We start from the raw sequence: 26,801 nt of genomic DNA, 5'->3' as shown, positions 1-26,801 counted from the left end.
GCAAGGGTGGCTATGGCGGGCAGGGGCAAAAGCAGGGTTTCCTGTGCTCACATTGCCTGCCGGCTGTCCTCCCTTCTATACCTCAGGTGGGCATGGCGCCAGGCCGGGTGTGGCCACCGGTGGCTGAGGAGGGGCTGTCCTGGCCCTGACTGCTCGCTATCCGGCACTCGTGGTGGGCAGGAGGCAGGATGGATGTACGCAATAATTACCCAGCTGCAGCTTCCCTAGAGCTGCCGCCATAGCAACGGTGCCGGTGCCCCAGCCGAGCGGCCAAGTGGCAGGAGGGGGATGTGGGCGCTCCAGGCAGGTCGGGGAGGGGGTGGCACAAGCCCCAGGCACAGCCCTGCTGGCTCCCTTTGTGGCTCCCTCACCCTCCCGCCCCCTCCCCAGAGGCAAGGGAAAGGCTTTGTCTGGGCACATGGAGGCTGGCATGGCCCAGGGGAGGTGCCAGAGATGGCCCATTCCCACCCCCAGGGCCCCTGGGGCAAGGGGGAGCAGGTGTTGGGAGGGCTGGGGCACTCAGGGTACCAGTGCTCAGGGCTCAGTTTGGGGCGTGCTAGTCCCTCCTCTCAGCTGTCGGCTACACACCCACACACGGGACACCTGGCTCTAACCTCCCCCAGCGCCAGCTTCTCTCTCCAGAGGGCCCTGCCCATGTGGCCGCTGGGCACTCCTCTTGGGAAGGGTGTTTATGGTTCCCACCCTGCCGGGTCCTCTGGGACAGGCAGCAGCAGCTCTGAGCAGGACTCCTTTGGTGGGGGTTCACCCCAGGGAGCCCCCGAATCATCCCACCACTCTACAGCAGGACCCCTCCCTCTGGTGATGTTGGATCTGATGAGGAGACTGTGTTTATCTGTTTTACAGATAGAGAGACTGAGGCCAGAGAGGTATGTGAGCTAAGGTCACACAGGTGAAAAATATGGAGCTGTGGCCCAGTTCAATCCCATCACTATGCCGTCTCTGCCATGGAGCTCGTTGTGATTAATCCAGTGCTGCTTGTTCCTCTCAGTCACCTGGCACTGCTGCCTAGCGGTTAGCTGAGAGTGCAGCTTACCTCTGGGCAAGCCAGGCTTCTCTGGGAGCCGGGGCTGATTTGATGCTGAGGGAATCAAAGACAGCAGCGTGGAGAGCACAGCCCTGGCTCGTGGGAAGTGTGAGCCACCGTTATTGCTGAAATGATTGTTCTTTATTGCTGTCGTTACAACAGGGCAGGAGGAGCTCGATGCTCATGGAGCCCCCTTGGGTTTTCCGGGCCGCTGCCTGCCGGCCGCAGGGTGCCAGGCACACTGGGCCATGGGGAGCTCACAGCCCGGGGAGGGTGACCATTCGCCCTCTGATCCCACAGCTCCATGTGTCATTGGGTTGGAGGCCGGTGACAGTGAGGAAGGGGACTGATGGGGCTGAGGCAGGGGTGGGGTTAGGGGCAGGGGGAGACCCCAGTGCAGGGGCATCAGGGAAGACTTAGGGTGGCCCGGAAAGGTCAGAAGGATGTTCCAGAAGCCGGCCTTGCAGGAAGAACCATGGGGAGGGAAGAGATGTGGCGTAAGAGGGGAGGGGACAGGGGCCTTGAAATTGGGGGAGTCACCTGAGGTTGGATTCCTGGGGATTTGAGGGCCACACAGAGTGGAGTTCTTGGATGTGATTTGAAAGGTTCTAGAAAGCTAGCCAATGGCCCAAAGTAGACAATATGTATTTGTTGAATAAACAAACGATCCACTGACCCAGAGCCATGCCTGTGCTGGCCATCTTTCCCTCCTTCCCCTCTCACACCCTAGCCCTTCTTGGCTGGATAGGTTTAGTCATTTATCAGCTGCTGCCCCCGTGAGCCCAGTCGTGTGGCAGGAGATCAACAAGTCAATAGAAAAATTCCAGCTGAACAATCCAGATAACATGGAGGAGTGTTCTGAAGGAGAGAGCGGACCCTGGGCCTATATCACAGAGCTGCCCGAGAAGGGTGCTGAAGGATCAGTAGGAGTTTACTGCCAAGGCAAAGGTCACAGAACCTGCATAGGCTCTGACAGGAAACAGCACAGCACAGTGGGGGATGTTTTTAGTTGTTTTATAACAACAGTGATAATAAGGATAGCAACATTTATTGAGCACTGGCTACATGCCTGGCCCAGTGCTACAGGCTAGAACTCATTGGAACCACACAGTTGAAACCCTGCTCCCCTTGCAACAGACCTATTTCTCTTTTCTGCATGAGAGATTGAGGCTCAGATAAGTTAGGTCACTTGCCCAAGGTCACACAGCAACCACAGAGCCCATGTTCCCACTCACCCAAGGAGTTAATCTGGGGTAGGTTTGGAGAGACAGGCAGAGCTGTACCATAAATGGCCAGCTAGGATGTCAGACCCGGTCCCAGGGCCCCTGGAGAGCCACAGAAGGGCTTTGGGTGGAGAAGATGGACGAGGTGGCCAAGATCAGCTTGGAGACCACTGTACTAGTCCAGGTAGAGATGATGAGGGCTGACCAGAAGGGGTGGGTGCTCCGGGAAGGAGCAGAAGGAAGACCTTTGAGGGAAGCAGAAAGGCAAATTCAAGGCTGGAGAGTAGAGGGGGTTGCTGGGTGGAGATGTAGACGGAGCTCAAGTCCAATGAGTCTCACAGGAGGTTGATTCGTCCTCCTCCTCCTGCTGGCTACTGCTTCCCTGGTAGGTTAGAGGCTTCACCTTCCTCCCAGTGAGATTATGGACGCATTGGAAACAGAAGAAAAGGCAGGTGAGACAGGGCAGTTCTCAGCCCAAGAAGATGCTGCTTAGGCTGCCCGCTGGGGCACAGGGCACCACTGTGGATCTCCTGAGTTGCCAAGGCCCCCAGTAAGCCAGGCAGAGGCTATGGCAGTTGGTGGTGGCGACCCTTGAGTGTGCATGTCACAGGGCCCAGGAGCCAGGCTGGCCTGGATCTGTTCCAGAAGCTGCTGGGGCTGCAGAAATTGGAGAAGCTTCTGGAATCCTGGCAGCAGCATTCCTGAGCCCTCTCTGGGGGCTTCCCAAGGCTGTACAGTAAACTGAGGCCCCAGACCGACTGCTGCGCTGCTCTGGGAATATTGTAGCCAGTGGCGGGGCAGGTGGTGGCTGAGTTGCAGGTGTGGTGTCACCTGAGCCAGGGCACAGCCGCTCCACAGGGAGGAGGCACCACTCTCACGCCTCAGCCTGTGTCCCAGCCTCTTCCTCATCCCCCAGGAGCCATGGCCAAGGCCTTCCCTGCCCAGAGCTGGCTGGGGGTGGGGGCCCAAACCGATCAAAATCACTAGAGCCTGATGAACCCAAACAATTCTGTGTGAGATGCCTGGCCCCAGCCAGACTTGCTGTCAGCATGGTGTCCAGGTAGGCACCCAGAGCAGGGCATGTCTGGCCAGCTATGCATACTGATGCCAAAAGCACAGGAGGCCAAAGCCACGTCTCCAGAGCCAGAGCTGCGACTGCAAGGGACAGCAGTGGAGGTGGCTGGGCTCCCTTGGCCTCCAGGCCCTTCATTCCTCCTGGGGCTGAACCCTCTGCAGCCCATCTCCTTGGGGGCAGCTGCACTGCCCATCTTTTTCTGTTTCTTTTCTTGGTACTGGGGATTGAACCCAGGACCTTCATACTGAGCTCTGTCCCCAGAGAGCTCTTTTTTTTTTTTTTTTGGTACCGGGGATCAAACTCAGGACCTTGCACTTTTGAGGCAGGTGGCGGAAACACTGAGCTAAGTCCCCAGCCCAGCCAGCTCTTTTTAAAAAATTTTGTATTCTGAGCCGGGGATTTAGCTCAGTGGTTCTGCTGCCTGCTTCGCAAGCCGAGGGTCCTGAGTCCGATCCCTGGTTCAAAAAAATAAAATAAAAATTTGTATTTTGAGACAGGGTCTTGCTAAGTCATTAAATTGCCCAGACTAGGCTCAGACTTGTGATTCTCCCGTCTCAGCCTTCCAGAGTTCTGGGATTACAGGTGTGTGCCACCGCTTGTTCCCAACTTGCACTCCCCCTCTTGATGCCAAGCCTCCCCAGGCTTTGGGAGCAGACTTGATCTGGAAATTTGCTCCCAGTGACTGGCAGACAACAGAGGGCCTGGGGCTAGCAGCCTGAGCTCCATGCCTGGAGGTGGCAGAGCAGGGATATAAACCCTGGCTTCTGTCTGCATGACCAGGTCCCCTCCACCACAGCCCAAGGTCCTCGGAGGATGGAAGGTCCCCTCAAGCCTCATAGTTTGGGATTTTCTTTTCCCACATTCTCTTGTGGGGCAACCTGTATCACGGAGGCCATCACAGCCCCACCCCACTGCTGGTCCAGAGGTGTCACCTTCCTGCACTGGAGGCAGGGACAGAGGCCCCCTCAGCTGACTGTGGTCCCTGTGGTGACCCAGCTCTCCTTCTGCTCATCTGCTTCCTCTTTTCCACTCCAGAACAACCTCCCTGTACTCCTGCACCTGTGATGCTCTCCCCGCCAACTCCCATAGGGCAATGCCCTACTTCTTGAAGCCTCAGAGAAGGCAATTGCCCAGCCCCAGACCACACAGCCCCAGTCCTTCCAAGGAGGATACCTTTGTTTTCCTCCCTAGCACTGGTGTGACTCATGGTTGGGAGCTCCATGCAGCTGGGGGCTTTCTCACGTTCAAGGAGGAATCCCAGGGCCTGGCACAGTGCCTGGCACAGAGGAGGTACCAGATGCTTGCTGAGTGACTGAATGAGTGAATGAACAAATTTATCACACAGAAAATATCTCTGAGCATACTGTGGGCCTCAAGGAGCACTTTGCTGGGCAGATTCCAGGACACAGAACAGAGAACAGAAAGGAGAGGAACCCAACAGGCCCAGGTTCCCATCCAAGCCTGTGCTGCATTTCCCAGCTGTGCGGCATGGGGCTTAGCACATGCTCTCTCTGGACCCCAGAGTCCTGGTCTGTAAGCAGAGCTAAAGGCATCCACCCAGCCACCCAGCCACTGCATGTGTCTATCATCCTTTATCTATACCACAGCCAGCTGACCTTCCTCTTTCATTTTTTCCTTTTCTTCTTTTGCTTCTAAAAACATTTATTTATCTTTGAATAGATAACAAATTTGCATGCCTCAAAATTCAGAAGGCGCAAGAGAATTTGGAGAAAGAAGAGTGTCCTCTCACCCAGTCCCAGGCGGCCAGGACGCCTCCCCAGAAGTACATGCCCCTTCCCCTTCAACCCATCCATCGCACCAGGCATAATTTGCTGCATATACAAACCCATACATACCCTCATCTTCTTTTTTCAGAAAAACAGCCAGTAGTGTACTGTGCATGTGGCTCTGCCCTGTGAGTTTTCACTTGACCATCTAATTTGGAGAATTTTCAGGGAGTTTTTTAAAAACATAACCAGTCCCTCCCCTGCAAAGCAGTCCCTGATGAATCTCCATCATTCACAGAATAAACTCCAAACTTCCACAGGTCCTTCAGGATCCTCATGCCACCACCTCTGCTATTACCTCCCACCTCATCACTCCACACCAGCCACACTGGCTCCTCATTCTGCTCCAGCAGGGCATGCACAATCCCACCCCAGGGCTCTGCACTTGCTGTCCCATCCTCCTCCTTCCTCCAGAAATCCTCTCAGCTCCCTCTCTCTTTTTCAGGTCTCTACTGAAATGTTACTGCCCAGAGAGGCTCTCTGTGATTATCCTAAAACGGCCTTCCTCCTACTTGCTCCCTTTTCTCCTTTACTTTCCTATTAGTGCCGATTAATACTTGTCATGGGGTGCATTTGTTCATCTGATTTGTGCTGGGATGGAACTGAGGCCCTGTGCATGCTAGGCAAGCTCTCTACCTCTGAGCTACACCACAGCCCTTCCACACTGGATTTTAATGAGCTCTCCATAAATATTTGTTGCCTGAGCCAGGGATTTAGCTCAGTGGTTTTGCCGCCTGCTGCTCAAGCGCAAGGACCATAGTTCGATCCCTGGTACCAAATAAATATGTATATTTGTTGCCCTAGTGAATAAATGATCCCCATTTTACAGATATAGAAACTGACTCCCAGAGAAGAGAATCCCTAGCCCAAAGTCAAGGTGGAATCTTTGAAATTCTACCACTCTCAGCCTGGGACCTTATCCAGCCCTGGCCTCTGTTTCCTAACTGTGTGGTCAGGGGCTGGGCTTTTGCCCTCTCTGAGCCATGAAATCCTTACCTCCCACCCAGGGGTAATTGAGGAAAGTGAGCTGGATCTCCATGGTGCTCTGCTGGGGAGACGAACTTCACCTGCACTCGAACTGTGTCCCTCTCCTTTGCCTCCCCCTGGAACTCCTCCCCAGGCTGGCCCATTAGCAGCCATCCAGTGCAACAGGAAGGTTCCTAGCCATTAACAATATCTTCAAACAACAATCCCAAGGAAATATTTTTTTCCCAAGGAAAATGTTTTTAAAATCCTGTGTCATGCTGGGGAGCAGCTCTGAATTATTAACTATCCAGTGGCCCTGCTATATCTCTCCACAGTTTATTCTGATGTGTACAATTTTTCCCCTGGTAATTTATGACAAGCACATCTTCTTCATGAAAACTCTTATCCTAAGCTCTGCACGCCAACTGGAATGTTTACCAAGTGAACTCAACGAACTTTTATCTTAAAAAGCATCTGTTGGACTCTTGTCTGATATCAGAGGACATTTCCTAGGGATGGTCCACAGATTTCCCAAATGTTCAACTCAAGGTTCCCAAGGAATTCAGTGAACCTTGTCAATCAGGATGCATTAGTCATCAGCCTGTTCATGCTCGCAGCCCCAGCAGGGGTGAATGTGTGAGGGCCACCTGCTGGAAGATCACACACTGGCTTCGTGTCCAAAGGCTTCTAGGTTCCAGCCCAGTGGGATGCTTCTTTTCTGGGACCCAGGTACTTTGGCTTCTGTGTGGCCCACCTTGCCCCAGGTGGCATGAAGTCAAATGAACCCGGATGTAGCGGCAGAGGTCCAACTTTTAGTCTGTGACCTTGGCTAAGTCACTGACCTTCTCTGGTCCAGTTTTTATTTTTCCTCGCTCAGTTTTCTCATCCATAAAATAAGGAATGATGATCCAAATTCAGAGCCATCCAAGGACCCAGTGGGCAGATCTGAATGGAGCAGGTGTGCTACAAGGAGCTCCTACCGGAACTGCCCCTCCCGAAGCCGCTTGCAGCAGGACCAGACCAACCAGGGCTGCTAGAGAAGTGTCAGCACTAAGAGCCAGTGCTGGGAGAAGTGAGGCTAGGTGCTATTTTCAGTAAAGGTCCAGGACAGAGGTCTCTGTCCCCCTCTTCCTGCAACCAAGAATGAATGTGTCCCCCAGGAGACACTGAGCAGTGTCCAGAGACTTGGCTGTCACAGCATAGGGTAGATGCTGCTGGTGTCTGGTGGTAGAGGCCAGGGATGCTACTGTGTCCTTTGGTGGGCTGGACACCTGCACAATGAGTCATGGGCCCAAGGGCCACCTGTGCTACAACAGAGAAGCCCTGCTTGGAACCAGGGCCACCCAGAGGCCTTGGAGTTTACTCTAACCCATCCAGAGGTCAACTCAGGTTCTCAGCCAAGGGAGGACTCGACCAGCTTTGAAAGCAGCCTGCTGGGCAGCAGATGTTCGGTGTCAGGGAGCAGAGGTGGCAGATGGCCCCTCAGACACCTGTGCAGGGTCCCCCCAGCCTCTCCTAAAACAGTATTCACTTACCCGACCAGCACCAAGTGCTGGGGACACACAGCAAATGCAACAGCCCAGGGCCCGGCTTCCCTGGCTTGTGCTCTGCACAGCAGAAAATCTGAGGGAGCCATTGCTCTGCCTGGGCTCCGCCCATCTCCCTGGGGATGAGCTCCAGGGTCCATGGGCTCTACTGACCCCACTGACCAGTCTGGCCCCAGGCTCCTCCTCACTCCCTCCTGTGTCCTGTGGATGTACCAGGTGTGTGCTGGCCCTGGGGGGGTGGGGGATTGCACAACATCCTGTGCTTGGACACCGGTGGGGAGGCCACCTCCTCTGTCCCCAACCACCCTGTCTAACAGCTTCCCCTAGTCCTTCACCTCCTGGCTCCAGATTTGGCTTCTGTCTATCCATGCTTCCATCTGTTCATTTGTTCGTTCATTTACTCATTCTACAAATATTCAATGAGCACTGACTCTGCGCCCAACTCCAAGTGAGGTACAGGGGACCCAGTAGGGAATGAGACTGACAGGGGCCCACGCAGTGCAGGTCTGTGCAGATAGGGGACAGAAGTTACTCACACAAGCATATGCCTGCCACTGTAAGAAGAGCTAGGAAACAAAAGTCTGGGCTGTGAGCGCACACAGTGGGGGTCTGGTTCAGGCTGGGGAGGAGGAGAGCTTGCTGGAGGAAGGGGCTACTGAGCTGAGGTCAGAGGGGAGCAAGAAAGAAGTGGTAAAGTGTGGTGTGTGGACCTGGGCTGGGGGCAGGAGGTGAAAGAGCATCAGAGCCTCAGGGCTGGGCCAAAAGGCTGTGCTTGTGGTGAATGGCCAGGCCAGTCAGGGCAGGGCACAGAGAGATGTGAGGATGCTGTCCAGAGGCAAGTGGGGGCTTGATTGTGTGAGGGCCTGTGGGTGGAGTAAGGAGCTCTGGGAGAGCCAGGGGGAAAATGCAGGCAGTGGAACATGGGACTAATTTCTACCTTAACTCCTCCTCCAGCCCTCAGAGAATGACCTGAAATAGGTAAGCAGTGGGGAAGCCGGGAGTCCAATGAGAGGTGGACAACCGGGCTGGGGAAGGTGAGCCCTAAGTAGGAGGTACTGGGAAGATGGAGAGAGTGAGAAGTAAAATAGATGGTCCCCATGGTAGAGTGGATGTAAGAGGGACTCATTCACCCACTAAGCTGCCCCTTACCCATGTGGAGACAGGCAGGACTCATGCTGGGCACTGAGGACTCCACTGGCTCAGGATCCTTCCATCCATCCATTTGTCAGTCCATCCATCCTCTTATACATACACATACACATCCACCCTCCCGTTTATCTGATCTTCCATCTATTCACCCTCCTATCCATCCATCCATTCATCCATCCATTCATCCATCCATCCATCCATTCACCCTCCCATCCATCTTTCTGTTCTGTGTTACTCAGCACTTGTCGTGCAGCAGGCTGAGTGTTGAGATTCAGGAGCCAGAAGGCCCACTGGGAATCTGGAAGGCCCACTGTCACTGGGAATCTGGAAGTCTGGTTTTAAGCAGGGTAGAAGGGGCCTTAGAGGTCACCAGTGCTAGATACCATTGTTCCAGGGACACTGAGGCCCGGAGAAGTTCAAAGCCGCACCGAGGGTCACATGGCCAGGCAGCAGGAACCAGAAGACCCATGCCTCTTGTGGCGGCCCTTTCTACAAGTGTCTTGGAAGTCCTGCCTGGGGCCTGTTGATAACTAAGAAGAGCCTGCAGCTGGACCCATAGCCTCCTCCTTGCAGGGCTCCTTGTTCTACCTCCACTCACTACCCCAAGGACTGCAGGCCAGTCTGTCTGGGAAAATGCTTCAGTGCCTCCCAAAGGCCTCTGGGATGCTGATTCATGGCCTGTTCAATATGCGGAGCTAGGCTGTCGCCTGAGTTGGTCTCTTTAAGGAGGGCCTGGGCCTCCCTGCCCACAGCAGTCCCGAGAGGCTGGAACTAGGCAGCACCCGTCTTACACCCACGGCTCCAACCTGTTCAGACAGCCTGGGGAGGGCCTGCGTGGGGCTCCAAGGGAAGGGAGGTTACTGATTTGAATCCCAGACCAGGGAGCTAGATTCCAAAGCCTGGATTTGCAGCATCTGGGCTAAGGTGACCAGCTGTCCAGTTTGCCTGGGATGGGAGGGTACAAACTGTGACGACCGGTTTGTCCTGCTTTCTTGGTCACTCTACCATGAGCATTCCATCAAGGCCAAAGCTGTCCCCAAGCCTGGGCAGGCAGCCTTCTCTGCTGACTGAGCTCTGTGGCTGCAGATTTCCTAGGCTCCAGGGCTGCCCTGCGTGGGACATAGCTGCGTGACCTTGGCCCAGCCCTAATCTCTCTGAGCTCATTTCCTGAGCTGCTAAGGAGGGTATGGCCACTGCCCTGCCCATCACAGGCCAGTAGGAGGGGCAGTGGATACTGGGCACCAGCGTGACAGTCCTGCATTTGATTCTGAGGGCCTCCAGATGGCCGGATGAGAGAGGGGGCCTGACAAGAAGAAGTGCTGAGTACCTACTGAATGAATGAATGAGGGAATGAATGAATGAATCTATGAATGGGTGAGCAGAAAGTCAAATGCATATCTTCGCCTCCTCTGTGCACAGAGCTGGGGAGTCAGAAGAACCTGACACTTCTTGGTTCTCCAGGGGGACATCCTGAGGGGCAGGAGACAGAGAAGGAGTCGGTATCCAGAGTGGCCCCGTTGGAGTTTCAGGCTGTACCACCTGCCAGCCAGGGACCATGGGAAGATCCCTCTGCTGCTCTGTGCCTCCACCCCCTGAGCAGCATTGCAGTGGCCCCTTCCTTGCTGGGTGTCCAAGGAGGCAGAGGGAGCGCTTGGCCCCCCTGCACCTGCTATGTGAGGGACGCAGGTGGGAGGAGGGGAGAAGGTGCCAGGAGGAGGGGCCAGTGTTGGGGGTGACCTTGGGGAGGGTGCCCGCCCTGTGTCTCAGAGACGGCCACAGAGGGGGTTGGAAGCCTGCCTCTCTGAGACCTAAGAGTCCGGACAGAACCTTTGGAAGCTGAGCTCCCAGGCTCGGGAGGAGGGTGGTGACCCTCCTGAGTGTAAGCCCCTCTGCCTCCCCCCTGCTAGGCTGGGAAGGGGTTGGGATCTGAGCACGTAGCATGCAACTGGCCACCATGCCAGCCATGGGGACCACATTCTATTACTGCAGCCACTTGAGGCTCACCAGCTGCCCACGGGTAAGTCTGGGGCGGCCATTTCCTGCCCCACAGCCACCTCTTCCTGGGCCCTGTCCTGCTCAAACTCCTCTCCATGAGCAGAGGAGGAAGCTGAAGCTTGGGGACAGGAGCCACCTACATAACCCAGCAAGTGGGCAGAGCAAAGAACAGGATGTAGGCAGCCTCTTGGCCAGGACTGATGACAAGGCTTTACCCCAGGGGCAGGACACAGAGGCACTGGGGCATCATCAGAGCCTATCGCAGGGCCAGCAGGCCACTGCCCTGGGGCTCCAGTGCCCAAGGCCACCAGGGTCAACCCAGCTGCAGCCTTCCCAGAGGCTCCTACCAGGCCCACTCCTTACACAGAGGCCTTGGCGGCTCTTCCATCAGGAGCCCAAGCCTGGGACAAAGCGTCAGCTGGGTGGGCAAGGGGCCTGATCAGTCACTTCCAGGCACCACTCACTCCTCAGCATTTGCCATAATTATCCAGCCATCCCCTTCAAATGTACGGCAACCATAGCAACAGACAGATGTTCGGTCCCAGCCATGGTCCGAAACAAGCCAGGAGCCAAGCACAGAACTTAACCCTTCCTGCTCAGGCAGGCCAGGGCCAGGCTGGACATGACTCAGGGGCCCCCAAGGCCCCAGGCCAGGCACCCACCCTCCTGGAGTCTGTCAGGTGGGACCTGGGAGTCCTGAGGACCCTTCATCTCTGACACTCACTTTCCCTGGTTTGCCCCTTCCACTTTTTCTACTCATTTCTTCTTTCTCCTCAGAACCAAGAGAGAGGTTAGAGGTGGAGGTAATATCTAAAAGTGGAGGGTGAGGCTGGCTGAGCCATGAGTGCTAGGTACAGTGTAGCTGAAAAGCATTGGGCGCAGTTGGGTGAGCTGACCCAGGCTCCAGCTGTGGTTCTCTTTTTGGTTTGCTGTGTGACCTTCAGCAAATGACTCACCCTCTCTGAACTTCAAGTACTGCCTCTGTATAGTAAAGAGGATAGACTCTCAAATTCCACAGTTTATTTCTCATCTAGTCTATACCAGGCCCTGTGGTCATCTACAGAGACTCCAGGGAATAGAATCCATGAAGAGTTTACAACCCAAGGAGGTGAAGGCACTGAACACACAGGCCAGCAATATTTGGGGTGACAGTCTTTTCTCTCTCTCTCTCTCTCTCTCTCTCTCTCTCTCTCTCTCTCTCTCTCCTCTCTCTTTCATACTGGGATTGAGCTATATCTTCAGCCCTTTTTTATTTTATTTTTTTATTTTTTTATTTTGAGAGAGAGTCTCAATAAGTTGCTAAGTTGCCCAGGCTGGGTTTGAACTTGTGGTCCTCCTGCCTCAGCCTCCCAGAGTGCCAGGGTTATAGGTGTGGGCCACCATGCTTGATTGGGGTGACTGTTACTTTTGTCACACACCATGAAAGACCCAAAAGGGCCCCATGACCAAGAGTGAGGTCCAGTGCAGGAGGGTCTGCTTGGGACAGGTGTCCAGGGATGGCCTTGTGACATTGGAGCTGCTGCCTGTGCTGAGCAGGAACTAGCCACCCAGGGCTGGGGTAGCATCCTGGCAGGGGGCAGTGGAGCAAGACCCATGGGAGGGAGGCGGGAGTGTGGCTTTGGAGTGGTGGGTGAGCAGTGTGGACACAGGGAGCCCCAGGGAGGGTGCTGCAGTCCTGTGGCTGAGCAGGGCTCCCTGGCCTGACCAGCCCTTGCCTGGGGAGGTCCCTGAGGGCTGCCTGGCTCCAGCAAATTGTGCCTCCTCTGCCAGAGCATTCAGCTGGAGGCCACCAGGCTGAGCCAGCACCTGGAGGCCCTGACCCGCAGGGCCCCATCTGGTTAGCTATTCATGAGCAGTGTCACTGCTGTCACCGAGGGCCTCCTGTTCGGGAGAGGAGCCTGCATCTCCTGCCCCACATCCACCAGGGCCAGGCTTGGTCCTTTTTTGTACCTTGGATTTAGCTTTTTCAGGGGCCTCAGTTTACCCTCCAGGAAAAGGACTCAGTAAGCTTCTCCCCACCATGGCCCATTCACCACGCTCTCTCAATTCTGGCCTTGCTCACTATTTTTTGTACATCCCAGGCTCAGGGCCTCTGCAATCTGCTGCTTCCTCCTTGGGGACCTTCCTCTTCCTTTAAGTCACTGGGTCTCCACTCCAAGCCATCTCCTCAGAGAGGCCTCCCGGGTTGCTCCGTGTGCCTTTACCGAGCTCTCCATATTCAGTTTCTACACATTTCATTCCCACAGTCAGTATTTCCTCTGTGCCTGGCACTGTCCTGGGTGCTGGGCTCAGGGCAGGGGACAGGATGTCCCCTTCCGGCCTGCCCCTCTCCGAAGGCAGACACAAAGAGAGCAGGGAGGGCTGGGGAGCTTGGGGGAACCATGGCAGTTTCAGACTCAGTGGTCAAGGGAGGTTGCACAGATGGTAACATTTGGACAGGGAGAGAGGACGCAGACAGAGGACAGAGCCCCTGCCTCCTCCGGGGAGAGCCGACTGCAACTTGAGACATCAGTGAAGTCCTGGGATTGTCCTGGGTGCCCAGGGGGAGGGAGAAAGGGGGATTGGAGCTGGAGCCTAGGCACAGGGGTCCCCAGGAGACCCAGAGGAAGCGCAGATTCGGTGGAGAGCACTTTCCAGGGTGGGAACGCCCTGTGCAGGGGTGCAGACGGGAGGGCCAGGCCTTTGAGGAACCACTTCCTCCCCCAGTCTGGAGGGGCTGTGGGGCCACTGCAGGGACACATGTCACCTCCTCCAAGTGGTGTCCCTCAGCTGCCAGTGGGAGAGCAGACCATGGGCAGCAGGGGCAGAAGCCCCAGACAGGCAGCTGGGAAGAAGCCCCACGTGAGCGCAGGGAGGGGAGGGAGGGCAGGTGTGCAGAGATGGGTTAGCAAGTTAGAGCCTGGGGGTTTGCTGACCGGCAGAAGGAAAGGAGGGAGGGAGGGAGGGAGGGAAAGGGAGTCAGAAAGATAGACAGCAATAGAGAGAGAGAGATAGAGAGACACTGTCAGAGAGAGAGAGAGAGAGAGGCCGAATTAGAGTCAAAGGCAGAGGCAGACAGAGATCAGGACGTCAGTGGTCCTGCCTGGGATGCAGGAGGACTGAAGCCCTGGGCTCTGGGGAGATGAGACCCAAGCAAGGAGTAGAGCAAGAGGCCACGGCTCAGCTCTGGAGGTCAGGTGAGATGTGTGCTTGGCAGCTGGCAGAGATCAGGACGGTGGGTGTGAGGGACCGAGGCCTGGCCCATATCACAGACTGGAAACCTGAGCCCGGAGAGGTTGGTTCTCCTGCCCGAACTCACACAGCCCAGTGACAGGTGAGTCACATGTCCCGCCATGGGCTGCAAAGAGGTTCGGAGAGTAGTGGGTTCACAGAGCAGAGTGGTGCCATGTTAGGAGGTCCATACAACAGCCGCTGGGGAGAGGCAGTGGGAGACAGTGAGGGTGACCCCAGTTCTCAGCACAGACCTTCGGGGTGTCCGTGCCACATCAGCCTCAGTCTGGGATGGATTGGAGTTTTCCATCTGTACCAGGAGACTCATTGCCAAGGTGGCCACTCCAAGTTCCTGGGAGACCCCGAGGAGCTGCCGTTGTGCAGGGGAGAGCAGAGCCGGCCCTTGGCGAGCCACGGAGGGTTTGTTCTCATTTCCAGCCCATCGGGGCAGATGCACAGCAATGCAGAGAACAGGAGGCAGAGTGAGGCTCTGGGTGGGTTCTCTGGGCTTGAAGACTTCTGCAAGAGACCCAGGAGCCCTGAAGAAGCCCTTAAGGGGCTGGGTCTGGTGGCACACACCTGTAATCCCAGTACTCTGAGAGGCTGAGGCAGGAGGATTGCAAGTTGCCCAGCCCAGGCCAGCCAGTGGCTTAGAAGACCCTGTCTCAAAATGAAAAATAAAAAAGGACTGAGAATATAGCTCAGTGTGAAGGCCCTGTGTTCAAACCCCAGTACCAAAAATAGAAAGGAAAAAAAGAAAGAAAGAAAGAAAGAAAGAAAGAAAGAAAGAAAGAAAGAAAGAAAGAAAGAGAAAAAAGAAGCCCTATGGGTGGATTGGGGGGACTCAGGGATGAGAAGGGTCCTAGGAGAGACCTTCTCCTTTGAGGCCGGACATCCTCCTCTCTTGGGCAGCTGGCCTGCTTCTCAGGCTGTGTGTTATCACAGTGGTAAATGTGCCCTGAAGACCCCAGCCCCAGAGTGACCGGCAGCTTCCTCGATGGGTGGAGAGGAAGTCAGGGGCCGGGCATGCTGGCTGCTCTACCCAGTTTGCTGTGTGGCTTGGACAGGTAGCCTGGCATCTCTGGGATCCATCTGTAAAGTTTGGGTGATGTAAGCCCCCTGGCAGGCCATTGGCTGAGCTCAAGGACATTCGTGGCTGACAAGTTTCCAGGTGTACCTGTGAAGTTTTTCTGCTTCTCACCAGGGCAGGGGCTAGAGAGGGGAGGATGTGGAGGACCTGCATCTGAAGAGTCCCTCCTTGGGGCTGCCTTTCCCCCTACACACTCTGAGCTGTCTGAGACGGCATCTTGGAGGTTTTCGTTTTTGGATTTCTGAGGCAGGGTCTCGCTATGTAGCTCAGGCTGGCCTTGAACTCAAAGTGATCCTCCTACCTCAGCCTTCCAAGTGCTGGGATCACAGGTGGCGCCACCTCGCCTGGCAGAGGTAGCATCTTGTGTGGTGCATATTTTATTGACCTGGGATAGAGAAGCTGAAGGTCTCATTTCCAAGTGTTCCCATGTATAGGCTAATACTCTACCTCTGAGCCACACCCTAGCCCCAGGCACCCCCATTTTACAGAAGGGCAAACTGAGGCTCAGGGGACACAGGACCCCCCTACTCTCAGAGCCCTCCTCTTGCCACAAGTCCAGGCCGGCCCAGAGAAGTGGGGTCTCAGGTTCCAACTCCATCACGGGCACCTGCCGGCTGCTGCTCCTGTGCTCCCTGTCCAGTATGTGGCACCTCCCACATGCCAGGCCCTCAACTGGGCCCTGAGACACCGAGAGGACACAGGAGGAGTCTAGCAGAAAAGGTGCCTGTGAACGGAAAGAGTTACAGGGGCCAGGGACACCCGGAAGAGAGAGTCCTGACCCAGGAATCGGGGAGGCTTCCCAGAGGAGGAGGCAGCAATTTGGATCTGGAACACTTGCAGCAGTTTCGGGGCCTGGTCTCACCACACCTTGGCTGTCTTCTGGGAGGCAGTCACTACCCTTAGTCCAAGTTTACAGGCAAGGAAACTGAGGGTCAGAGACCTGCTGTAACATAGTTAGTGTCTCTCGGCTTTTGAGAGGGGCCCCTTCCCAAGCCCCAAGGTCACCAGGCAGGGAAAACCACCACCAGCAGCCTCACCCCAGAGGCCCAGGTCTTCCTCCAGTCGACTGTCCCCAGCACCCAGTTTCACTTCCCCAGCCCCAGACCTATTTTGGATCCTGCTGACTTCCTCTCTCGCCATGGCCGTTTGGGGTCTGAGGACCAGGCATCTACAGAAATGGACCTGGTGCATGGCCCATTCCCAATGCCCTCTTGCCCCACCCCAGGGCAGGCTGGCTACGGCTCCTGGGGAGAGGACACTGGGAGAGTAGCCACCCTGGTGCCTCCTCCAGCCCTGCCACTGACCGGCCCACAGCCCAAGCTCAGCCTGAGCTGGACAGAGTGGGAGGCTGGGGCGGGTCCAGGCCTGGCTGCACCGTGTCCTTGCCTTGTGACCTGGAACAAACCATTTCCCTCCCTGAGCCTCGGTTTCCCTCTGTGTAAGAGGAGTTCGGGCAGTTTCTTCCCAGGAGCTCAGAGGACAGACCCCAAGGTTCAGTGGAGTTGACAAAAAGTCACCAAACCTCTGCTCCGGGCCACACACTGGTTTGGGCCCAGGTGATACAAAGATTCTTTTTTTTTTCTCAGTAGGAGGGATTGACCTCAGGACCTTGCTCATGTGAGGCAAGCCTGGGGCCATTGAGCTAGATCCCTGGCCCTAAAGATTCTTTTTTTAAACCCACATGTGGTGGTGCATCTGTAATCCTAGCACTTGAGAGTATGAGGCCGGAGGATTGCCAGAAGTTTGAGGCCAGCCTGAGCTACCCAGTGAGTTCGAGGCCAGCCTGGGCTACACAGTGAGACCCCCTGACTCAAGAGACCAAAACCAACCAAAACAAACAACCAAAAAAACCCCCAAATATTCTTTTTTTTTTGAAACAGGTTCTGGCTGGCTTGGAACTCACTGTGTAGCCCAGGATGGCCTCCAACTTGCAGTGATCCTCCTGCTTCACCCTCCAAAGTGCTGGGATGACACCAAGCCTGGATGATTCAAAGATTCTTGCCTCCAGGAAGCTGAAATCCTCATGGGTGTGAGCTGAGGACAGCAGGATACATGAGCCCATGACACAGTGTGGTCAATAGTGGGGCTGGTTTTGGAGAAAGAAATGTGTTTGAGAGGAGGAGGGGGTTTGCCCTTTTTATTTTATTTTCCTTTATTTCTGATACTAGGGATGGAACCAGGGCCTTCAACATTCGAGGCAAGTACCCTCCCATGGAGCTACACACGGTCTAGGTTTGCCATTCTAACTGGAATTTTCTGAGAAGACGACAGCTCGTTGACACAAAGTAACTGGCCCTGCAGACCAGGGGGAGGGCACTGCCAACAAAGGGTACAGCATGTGCAAAGACTCCGGGACCAGAACACCAAGGAGGGCTGTGAGGACCAGCAAGGAGGACAGTGCCACAGCAGAGCAGATGACAGGGAGCAAGGGGGCAGAGGCCAGGCAGGCCAGGGAGGCCAGGATGTGAGGGCCCTGAGGACCGAGGTGAGGACTTTACTCTGCAGCAGTGGGGGCCACAGGAGGCTCTGGGGAGGCAGAGGTGTGGCCTGACTTGTGCTCCAATGAGCTCCCTCCTGCTCCCTGTGTTGGGTAGGCAGGACCAGGCTGGAGGCCAGGAGAGCCAGAAGCTGGCACAGCCACCCTGTGGGGACCTCAAATCAGGGAGCAACAGGTTGGTGAACGGTGCTCAGACCCCAGCGAAGCCAGAGGGATTTGCTGATGGACTGAGCCAAAGGGTGGGCCCAGGACACCCTGGGCTTTTGGCCCGGGGAGCCAGAAGGACAGAGGCAGGTGGAGGGCAAGCAGGTGGCACCCAGAATTCAGGTTCAGACACATCCTTCCCAGGTGCCCATCAGGCCCTGCTCAGCCAGGCTGAGTCACCAAGGGGAAGCAGATCTGGCTGGAGGTCTGGGGAAAGGACCAGGGTTAGGCACTGTGCCAGCAGCCTGCCAGGGCTCCCTACACCCAGCAGCCAGAGAGGGGTCTCTTAAATACCAGAGCCGGATGTGTCTACACCTTTCCAATCCAATGCCTTCCCATTGTTCTAGCCAAGAATCCAAACTCCTTGCCTGGTCTGGCCCCAGCCCACCTCTCCAGCCTCTTATGCTGTAGCCCTCTCTGGCTTTAGTTTACACTTTGTGCCAACCGCAGACACTTTGCACTTCTTATGCTGTGTTCTGATCTGTCCCTCTTTCCACTGGCTGGCCTTGGGTGTAATTCATCCTTTTTTAAATTGCCACAATTTCTCCATCTATAAAAAGGGGAGCATAGATCCCTTGAGTACTAACAAAGATCCTTAAGTTTCTACATTTCAGGTTTTGGGAGCCCTGAAAAACCTGTCCCTCTCCACCTTCCTCTTGCCTGGTGAGGCTTTGGGCCAGGGGCCTGTCGTCCCGACTCCCTTCAGTTCTAGCTGCCTTCTCAGATCTCTGACAGACACTTCTGGCTAGATGAGGGGAAGTCTGGTCTCTGTGTTCACATCCCTGGAGGACAGTGAAGATTCAGACAGACCTAGATAGTCCTGGGCAAGTCCTTTCCCTTACCTGAGCCTCACCTGTCCTTGAGCTGTCTGGTGACAGTAGGTAGAGGCCCTGGTCACTCGCCGACCACTTGCCCGCAATGGGCACACAGTATGATTGCCCGACAGAGCAGACCTGAGGTCCAGGCATGGGGGATGGGACCCACACCCCTGCCAGCCCTACCTGCTGGCACTCTACTTCCTGGGGCCAGCACCTCTCTGTGCCCCCGAGTCCCTGGGCCCCTCGGAGCCAAGGTCACAGGAGCAGGCTGTGGGCATGGGTCCCGCTTCTGCCAGTCACCGCCCATGGATATGGACAAGCTGCTTGCCCAGGCCTCGGTTTCCCTGTCTGTAACGTGGGATGATCACAGAGCCTGCTGCCTAGGCTGGTGAGGGGGATCAGGACAGCAGAAGCAGTCACTGTGATATGGGAAGGCCCCGAGGGCCACCCCCCTCAGCCCAGGGCTCGGTGCAGAGGGCCCATCGCTTTGTTTTGGACCACTCCCTGCTCTCGTGGCCTTACTCTCCATATGCTAACCCAGATTTCCTCCATTTTACACATGGAAGAAACGGAGGCACAGAGAGGGAAAGGGACCCAGTCAAGGTTACACAGCTAGTGAATGGCAGGACTGGGGTTCAAACCAGATCTTCAGGGTGCCTCCTACCAGCTGTGCCCACTCCCAAGACTACCCCACGGAGATGGTTGATCTGAAATCTGCAGGCACGGGCTCACCTGGGGCCCAACACAGGGATCTTCTCCCTCCACCCCCCAGAAGAAAGGGGCAGGAGTGCAAGCATTACAGATTTCAGTCAAGCAAGGTAGGGCACACCTGTAATCCTAGCAGTCTGGGAGGTTGAGGCAGGAGGATTGCAAGTTTGAATTCAGCTTGAGCAATTGAGCAATTTAGCAAGACCTTGCCGCAAAATAAAAATGGGCTGGGGATGAAGCTCAGTGCAAAGGCCCTGGGTTCAATCCCCAATACCACCACAAAAAGAAAAAAAGAAAAAGAATTACAGATTTCATTCCTACCTTGCTGCTGACTAGAGGGGAAAGCAGCTCAGATGGGTCTTGTCCAGGGGCAAATAGGAAACCTCTCCAGCTCTAGCAAGCCAGGGTCCTTCCCCAGCCGGGAACCAGCTGGTTGGGTGGCCGACACCCACGTTCCCGGGGGCTGCTTCCCTGTCTGAGGTTCCCTGCCCTGAGGGACTGTAGGGTCAGTGCCGAGGGCACTGTGTGTCCTGCACCTCAGGGCTCCTGCTGTTCCTCCAGCTGCCCGCTGAAGGCCTTCCCCAGCTCAGCTCCCCCCGAGGGAAGGGACACTCAGGTCCTTCCCTCCCCTGTCAGGTCCACTCTGCATGGTGCTTGCAGGGGGAGCTTTGTGAGCAGCAGTGGCCTGGTCCTGCTCCCCAAGAATGGGGGTCATCGACCCCTTTGACAAGCAGCCTTTTGTTGAGCATCTTCTCTGTGCCAGGCCCTGTGCTGGGCATCAGGGACACACCAGGGACTGAGGTAGCTTCACAGTGGGGGGAACTATGTCAATGTGAAATGCATGTGGGTTATGTGTTACAAAGGCACAGGGCTCCATGGGAATGAGTCATGGAGGAGGGCACCTTGGGTGCTTTTCAGGAGGTGATGAACCAAGGTGCTGCACGGATGAGTTGGAATTGATTGGGTGAATTCATGGCAAGGTGGGAAGGGCTTGTGCAAAGGCCCTGGGGCCAGAGGGAGCTGGGAAATTCAAGGAAGCAAAGGAAGGCCAGCACATCAGCAGCCTTTGGCAATGGCCAGGGAGACGAGCAGGGGTCAGACTTCACTGAGTCAATCACGGTTTTCTAGCACCAAGAGAGAGGGGATGTTGAAAAGCATCCAAACTCCTCATGCCATAGATGGGGAAACTGAGACTCAGCTGGGTAAGGGACATGGCCAAAGTCAGAGCAAGTCAGGGCAGACCCAGGGTTGGAACCCAGGCTTCCTAACTTCTGCCCGGGCTTCTTTCTACATCTAGCAAGTAGCCCTAGAGAAGCAGGAGAGACCAAACATTAAGTTAGCATCTGCTGTGTACACTTCCCTACTAGTTCTCTTCCAAAACAAGAAGAAAGGGAAAGTGGGGGGCATTTGACCCCCAAACGCACTGACCTCCACCCACTGCCTTGTCAGAAGTCTCTGGCGAAAGGAATTCTAGTCCCCATTCTGCGGATGAGTAAACCAGGGAAGGAGAAAGCAGGCCACTGACCTCAGTGCCACGGCAACCCTCATTCGCAGCTGTCCTGACTTCCTGGTTAGTGCTCTCTCCTGGGCCACCGTAGCCTCATTTTGGCTACTAGCAAGCAGAAGTCCCTCCTGCTGTCTCACTGAAATCTCTCTCGCTTTCACATGGCAACTGCTCCTGTTTGGTGGCTGAGGATGTAGAGAAGCCCTGAGACCCACCCCGTGGTGCCTGATGATCCTCCTCAAGAGGGGCAGAGCTGGAGACAGGAGACTCAGAGATGCCACAAACTAGGCCTAGGGTGTAGTTGGCTGGGACTTTACCCCTGGAGCCTTAGCCTTTAAGGGAAGGTTCTGAAAACCTCTAAAAAGAACTCTCCAGAGAGGAAGGCCCCCTGGATCACCCCAAGGCCAAGTGCTGTCCCTGGGACGTGGCCAGCAGCCAGCAAAACCCAAGGCTCTCCACACACATGCAGGGTGGACTTGCGTGTCAGGTAGTGCTCAACAAAATCCAATTTCTAGAGCCAAAATGGAAATGGGGGGGGGTGTCCTCTGAACAAAAATGCCTCCTTCCCACACAGGGAAGAGAAAGCCCAACAGCGGGGCTTCTGCTGGGCAGACCTGGGAGGGACACTGGTCTGACCTCAGGCTGAGCTGGGATCCTTCCCCGAGGGCACCAGGGACCAACAGGCTCCAAGCTCCATCTGTGTTTCCTGAGAAGGCAGAGGTCACAGCAAAGCCAGTGGTAATTTACTGAGGACCTACTGTGTGCTGGGCAGCATGCCAAGTGCTTTTATGTGGGTGATTTCAATGGAACCCTGACAGCTTCCGCATGAGGGAGGTGCTGTCCCTGTCAACACCTGACAGATGAGAATATTGAGACTCAGAGAGGTTACTTACTCAGCCACAGTCACACAGGAGGAGAGAGAGGGTGCAAGACTCAGATGCAGACAGTCTGGCTCCAGAGCCCCACTATTAAGTTTTGCTCCAGGGGTGACTTCTTCCTAGAGAGTGCCTCAGGCAGGGGTGGTGGACAGGGGACAGCTCTGGCTGAGGGCCAGGAGTCTGGGCCCAGGTCTAGCTCAGCTGTCAAGTTCCTGGGTATGTTCCTGTCTCTCTCTGGGCCTCAGTTTCCCCATCCTTGAAGTGGAACAGTATGTAAGAGGATCTCAAGCCAGCAGCTTGGGACACTTTGGTGCTTTCTTCATTTCATGGAGAATTAAAGCTCACTAAAGGCTCTGAGAAATCCTGAAGTGAAGAAAACCCAGTGTGTGGCTAACTAGAGGAGCTGCCAGGAAACACACTTACCTAATGTCACAAAGCCTTTGGGACTATGACCTTGGATCAAGTATCCGACCTATAAGTCGGTGGACAACTAGATACCAGTAGGCCCTTTGGGACAGCAGAAACAAACAAGACATATGCCTGTTCCTGAGGAATGCTAAGGTAGCCACACCGAAGAGACCAACCACACTGTGTGGTCATTCCTCTGAGGAAGACTAGCTAGGGTCCTGGAGGTGCCAGGCAGGAAGAGACTTCTCACCCTGCCTGATCAAACAAGGTCTTGAAGGATGAGTAGAAGTTCTTCAGGAAGAGAACTGGTGGGGAAAGGTAGTACCAGTGAGGGAAATGGCATATAAAAGTCATAGACTTGTTTAGGGGAATGGAAGATTCTGGGCAGCTGGCACAGAAAGGGGTACTTAAATTCCAAGCCAAGGACTTAGGACTTGATCCTGGTGTGATGGAGGGTAATAACAGAAGTCAGAATTGAGAGAACAGACCTTTGCCTTAGAGGCCAAGATCTGGTAGGAGGCTGGTACAGGCTAGATCAGAGGAGACTGGACTTGACCCACATGGGTCCTCCTCCAAGAGGAGGGCTCTTGGGTTGCAAGAAATTCAGCACCAGGACACCGAGTGAAAAAACGAAGGGCCTTTAGACATGGCTGACCTCAGGGCCTCAAAGGGTGTGGCCAGGGAAGAGGTGGGATGTTTTCCTTGGCGGGAATTCAGGTCAGTCCTGCTCTAGCTGCACACTCTGAATCTCTGGAGGAGGTAGTTGAGGATGGTCTCTGGACAGGCAGAGCATCACTGGCCACTGTGCACAGGAGCGAGCACTGTGGCTTTGGGGGAGGGCAGGTCCTTGCCTGCCAGGCCCTGTGGCTCTGAGCCCGAGGCATCTAACAGGGCTGGAACAGCCCATACAGGCTTCCAGTAGGCAGTGGGGCTGGAAGGGAGGCCTGGGTAAGGGGCAGCACTGGGGCAGATGGCCTGGGTGCTGCAGAAGAGTGACCTAGGACAGCTGAGGAGGTGAGCAGACAGGCCCAGAGGGCTGGCAAGGGCAGGGGGCCAGGTGAGGCTGGGACTAGACAGTGCCTGTCCTAGAAGGCCACACCCTCCGACTGCCTGGCCCCTTAGGATGTACAAGTTGGGGAAACAACGACTTTGTTGCTGAACAGCCCCCCGTGGCTCCTGGTGGCCTACCCAGGGAGACACAAAGCCTGGCATGTCTAGGGCCCCTCTGCCCCCAAAAGGGACATACCCACCTCCCCCCATCCTGCCTGCTCCACCTCCACCCCTGCCCCAGCTGCTTCTACAACCCCGATGTCAGCAGACAGTCTCAGCCACCAAGAGGCTATCAAGGAATGGGCCTCCTCTCACACATGGCCACCCAGGGCTCTTTATTTAGGTCTGCTGGTTTGGTTATTTTTATGTGCCCCTTCACCCCACTCTCACCTGATGAGGACAGAGTGGTTGTGACATGCCTGTGGTAGAGCAGGGCAGATTGGGTTCAAATCCCCCCGCACTCCCACTCACTAGCTGTATGGTGTTCAGCATACCATTAACCTCTCCCCAGTGCTGTTTCCTGGCCTTAAATATGAACAGGGCCTCTGATGAGGCTTAATATTATAGAAACAAAGTTCCCGGCACATAATAGGCCCTCATGCTGCTCTCGCTATTTTTGTTCAAATTCTGCCCTCCACGGAGCTCAGGCCAGGCACAGACCACACATGGTTTTCCCCAGTTCCCAGGGCCTGGCACACAGTAGGGGATTTGTAGGGCAGCCCACCAGTTTTCCTGCCCCAGGCAGACCCATGCTCCGCACCCCTGCCTGCCTGCCTGACCAGGGGCTGGGGTACCCTGCTCCCTGAGGCTGACCCAGGCAGCTGCCAGGTGCCAGCATCCAGCATCAATAAATTACCAGCGAGTTCAGGTGTCAGGAAAGATCCAGTGTCAGCTTCCTTTGTGTCCTGCAGGGAGCCCCAGGCCTGGGCTCCCTTCCATGAGCCTGCCCTGCCCAGGCTCCATCAGCATGGCAGGACAGCTCACAGGGCACCTACTGTGTGCTAGGCCCCATCTGGGCACTTTGTACCACATTTGATAGACGTGGCTGCCAGGTGATTCTGCAAAGCAGTTCTGGCTCCATTTCACAGCTGAGGAAACTGAGGCTCAATGAAGGGAAGTGACTTGTCATCATCATAATTAACAGAAAACAAAGGCCTCCTCTTCTCCAACTCAGGAGAAATCGTCCTGGATCCAGTTGCAATTTATAGTTTTAACACACACATCTCCTCATTCATTCACGTATTCAACAACTCCATAGTGAGCTCCTCCTGCGAGCCAGGTGCTGTCCTGGACATTGGAGATGCCGCAGTGGACAGAACAGTCCCCTGCCTCAGCAACGCACAGTCCAGCAGTGAGCCGAAAAGAAACTGGCGTGCATCTGTGTGGCGACAGAAGGCGGTGCAGAGCCAAGCTGAGGGATGACACACTGGGGGCTGTTTCTGAAAGGGCAACCAGGGAAGGCTGCTCTGTGGAGGTGACATTTGAATGAAATCCCCGAAAAGTTCAGTTCCATTCCCTTACCTCTTTATGCTTTAGCTTATTCTGGACCTGATGGGTGGTCAAACTGCAAGATAGGCCAACTTCTCCCCACTTGGCAGTGTTTCTGTGGGCAATGTGGTATGGACATTGTAGGAATGGAGCACTTTCCTTCTTTCTCCTTCTCTGTGTCCTGAGCACCTCCATCTTATTGTCCAAGAGACCCTGAAGGCAGGGATTCCCAGAGTCACTCACCTGAGCTCCCTGTCCTGTGTTCTCATGCCCTTTGGGTTTTAATTCTCAATCCTTTGGTCATGGTTTTTTAAAAAGTCACCCAGGGCCATGGTGGCACATGTTGGTAATCCCTGCACTTGGGAGACTGAGGCAGGAGGATGGCCATGAGTTTGAGGCCAGCCTGAACCACACAATAAGACCCTGTCTAAAAAAAAAAAAAAAAAACCCAGGGATTTAGCTCACTGGTTCCACCGCCTGCCTTGCAAGTGCAAGGTCCTGAGTTCGATCCCCGGTACAAAAAAAAGGCAACCAGATTCATGAAGTCTGGGGCCACATCCACCTTGTTTATTCTATATTCCCATGCCAAAGGTGACATCTGAGAAGCAGAAGATGCTAGAACAAATGTCTGAATGACCAGCAGACAGACATAATGATAATAGGAGCTGACGTTTATTGAGTGTTTATTTTCTCACAACAGCCTTGTTGAGTTGGAGATCATTATCAATATCCCCATTTTACTGGCACAGAAAAGTAAGCCTTGGAGAGATGGGGGAGACACATGTCCAATGACAGATCTTGGTAGAGGAGCACAGTAAAGGTTGATGGCCTGACTGGGGGCATGCAGAGCAGTGTGGTAGTAAATGCTGTAGATTCCCACCTGACACTTCCTTTCTGAGAATTAGCCCATTCATTCATTCATTCATTCATTCATTCATCAGTTTATTCAATAGTTATCTATTAAACCTCAGCCTTTGACCTGGGCACTCGTAGGAACAGGGAACCAGACAACCATGCCTGCAATTGTGCAGTCACAGGATGGGGAAAGCCCAGGAGTCTGTGAAGGACCAGCCCAAGAGGGCAGGAAGCCTTACTGGATTAGGTAGGCACAGAACAGCAGCCTGATGGCCGGGTGGGGAGAGGGGCTTTGGGATACGGCAATGGCAATGGCAGGTGGTTTGATGGAAAGCCCTTGATGAAAGGGGCATCAGCTCTGGCATTGGAAACCACTCACTCAGCTCTGGTATGGGACTCCCCACCCCCATACTCTTCCCAGCCCTTTGGTGGAAGGTTTCTGGGGCTTGAGTCACTCCACCCTGGACCTGGAATGTGCTGTGGACAGACTTAGGGACACCTCATCACTGAGTGGTAGACATCTGGCCTGGCAGAAATCAGCAAAAAGCAGGTGATCAGGGCCAGGCCAGGCAAAGGAAAGGTGCCAGCTCTGCCTGGAGGCTCTGAGCCTGCTCCCTTCTGTGAGACTCAGTTTGCGCATGCTGACTCCGTGACCCAGCACATTCCCAGGAGCACTGGAAATGGCCATGAGCTTCAGAGGTTTGGACTCCAGCCTCCCTTGGATATGTGGGTGAAGAATTAAAAAAGAAAACAAAACAAAACAACAGGGCATCCATTGGCCTTTCATTCACGGGCAGCCTACTTTGTCCCTTTGCCAGGGTCTGGAAGGGAAACAAGAGGGCAGCAACTGTGCCCTAGGATCATGATTATTCTCCTCACCCACATACACCCCAACCCCTGCTGTGGACAGGACCCTTCCTGCAGGATGCCACTGACACAGACAAGGCAAAGGTCTGGCAATCTGACCCCTCAGAAGTGAGGGTGTTCTGCAGAGCTTCTGCTTAGCCTCCTCCACTCCTTCTGGCACCTCTGGGGACAAGAGACTGGGATGTGCCCAGTGTGGAATAAGCTGACCCTGGAAGGAGAAACTCAGGCCTCAGCCCTCAAGCTCTTTGACCACAGACACTGCCGACTGTAACTGCCCTCTGCCCCTGACTTCCTCTCTGTTCCTCAGTCTCTCCCAGTGGCTTCCACAGCACCCAAAATGCAACCCAAAGTTTCCCCTGTGGACTCCCAAGCCCTCTCCACCCTCCTGTCTAACCACATGGCCTTGTACCATATTCCCTTGTTCTGGGAAACACCAT

The 26,801-nt window shown here is 55.0% G+C and overlaps 1 long non-coding RNA gene across 1 annotated transcript; it reads left to right on the top strand.

Moving 5' to 3' along the window:
* Positions 1 to 12,246: 12,246 nt before the first annotated feature.
* Positions 12,247 to 21,135, top strand: LOC147824700 (uncharacterized). Its single transcript, XR_015442007.1, has 3 exons — positions 12,247 to 13,628; positions 13,984 to 14,100; positions 16,968 to 21,135. It is a non-coding gene; the product is annotated as an uncharacterized LOC147824700 (long non-coding RNA).
* The last annotated feature ends 5,666 nt before the right edge of the window (positions 21,136 to 26,801 follow it).

This window comes from Heterocephalus glaber, unplaced genomic scaffold (genome assembly GCF_053883595.1).
Source record: "Heterocephalus glaber isolate CG9 unplaced genomic scaffold, H.glaber_assembly_v1.0 deba00001532, whole genome shotgun sequence".
Taxonomy (NCBI): Eukaryota; Metazoa; Chordata; class Mammalia; order Rodentia; family Bathyergidae; genus Heterocephalus; species Heterocephalus glaber.
Note: the sequence above shows the minus strand (reverse complement) of the source record. Positions and strands in the feature narration are given on the sequence as shown.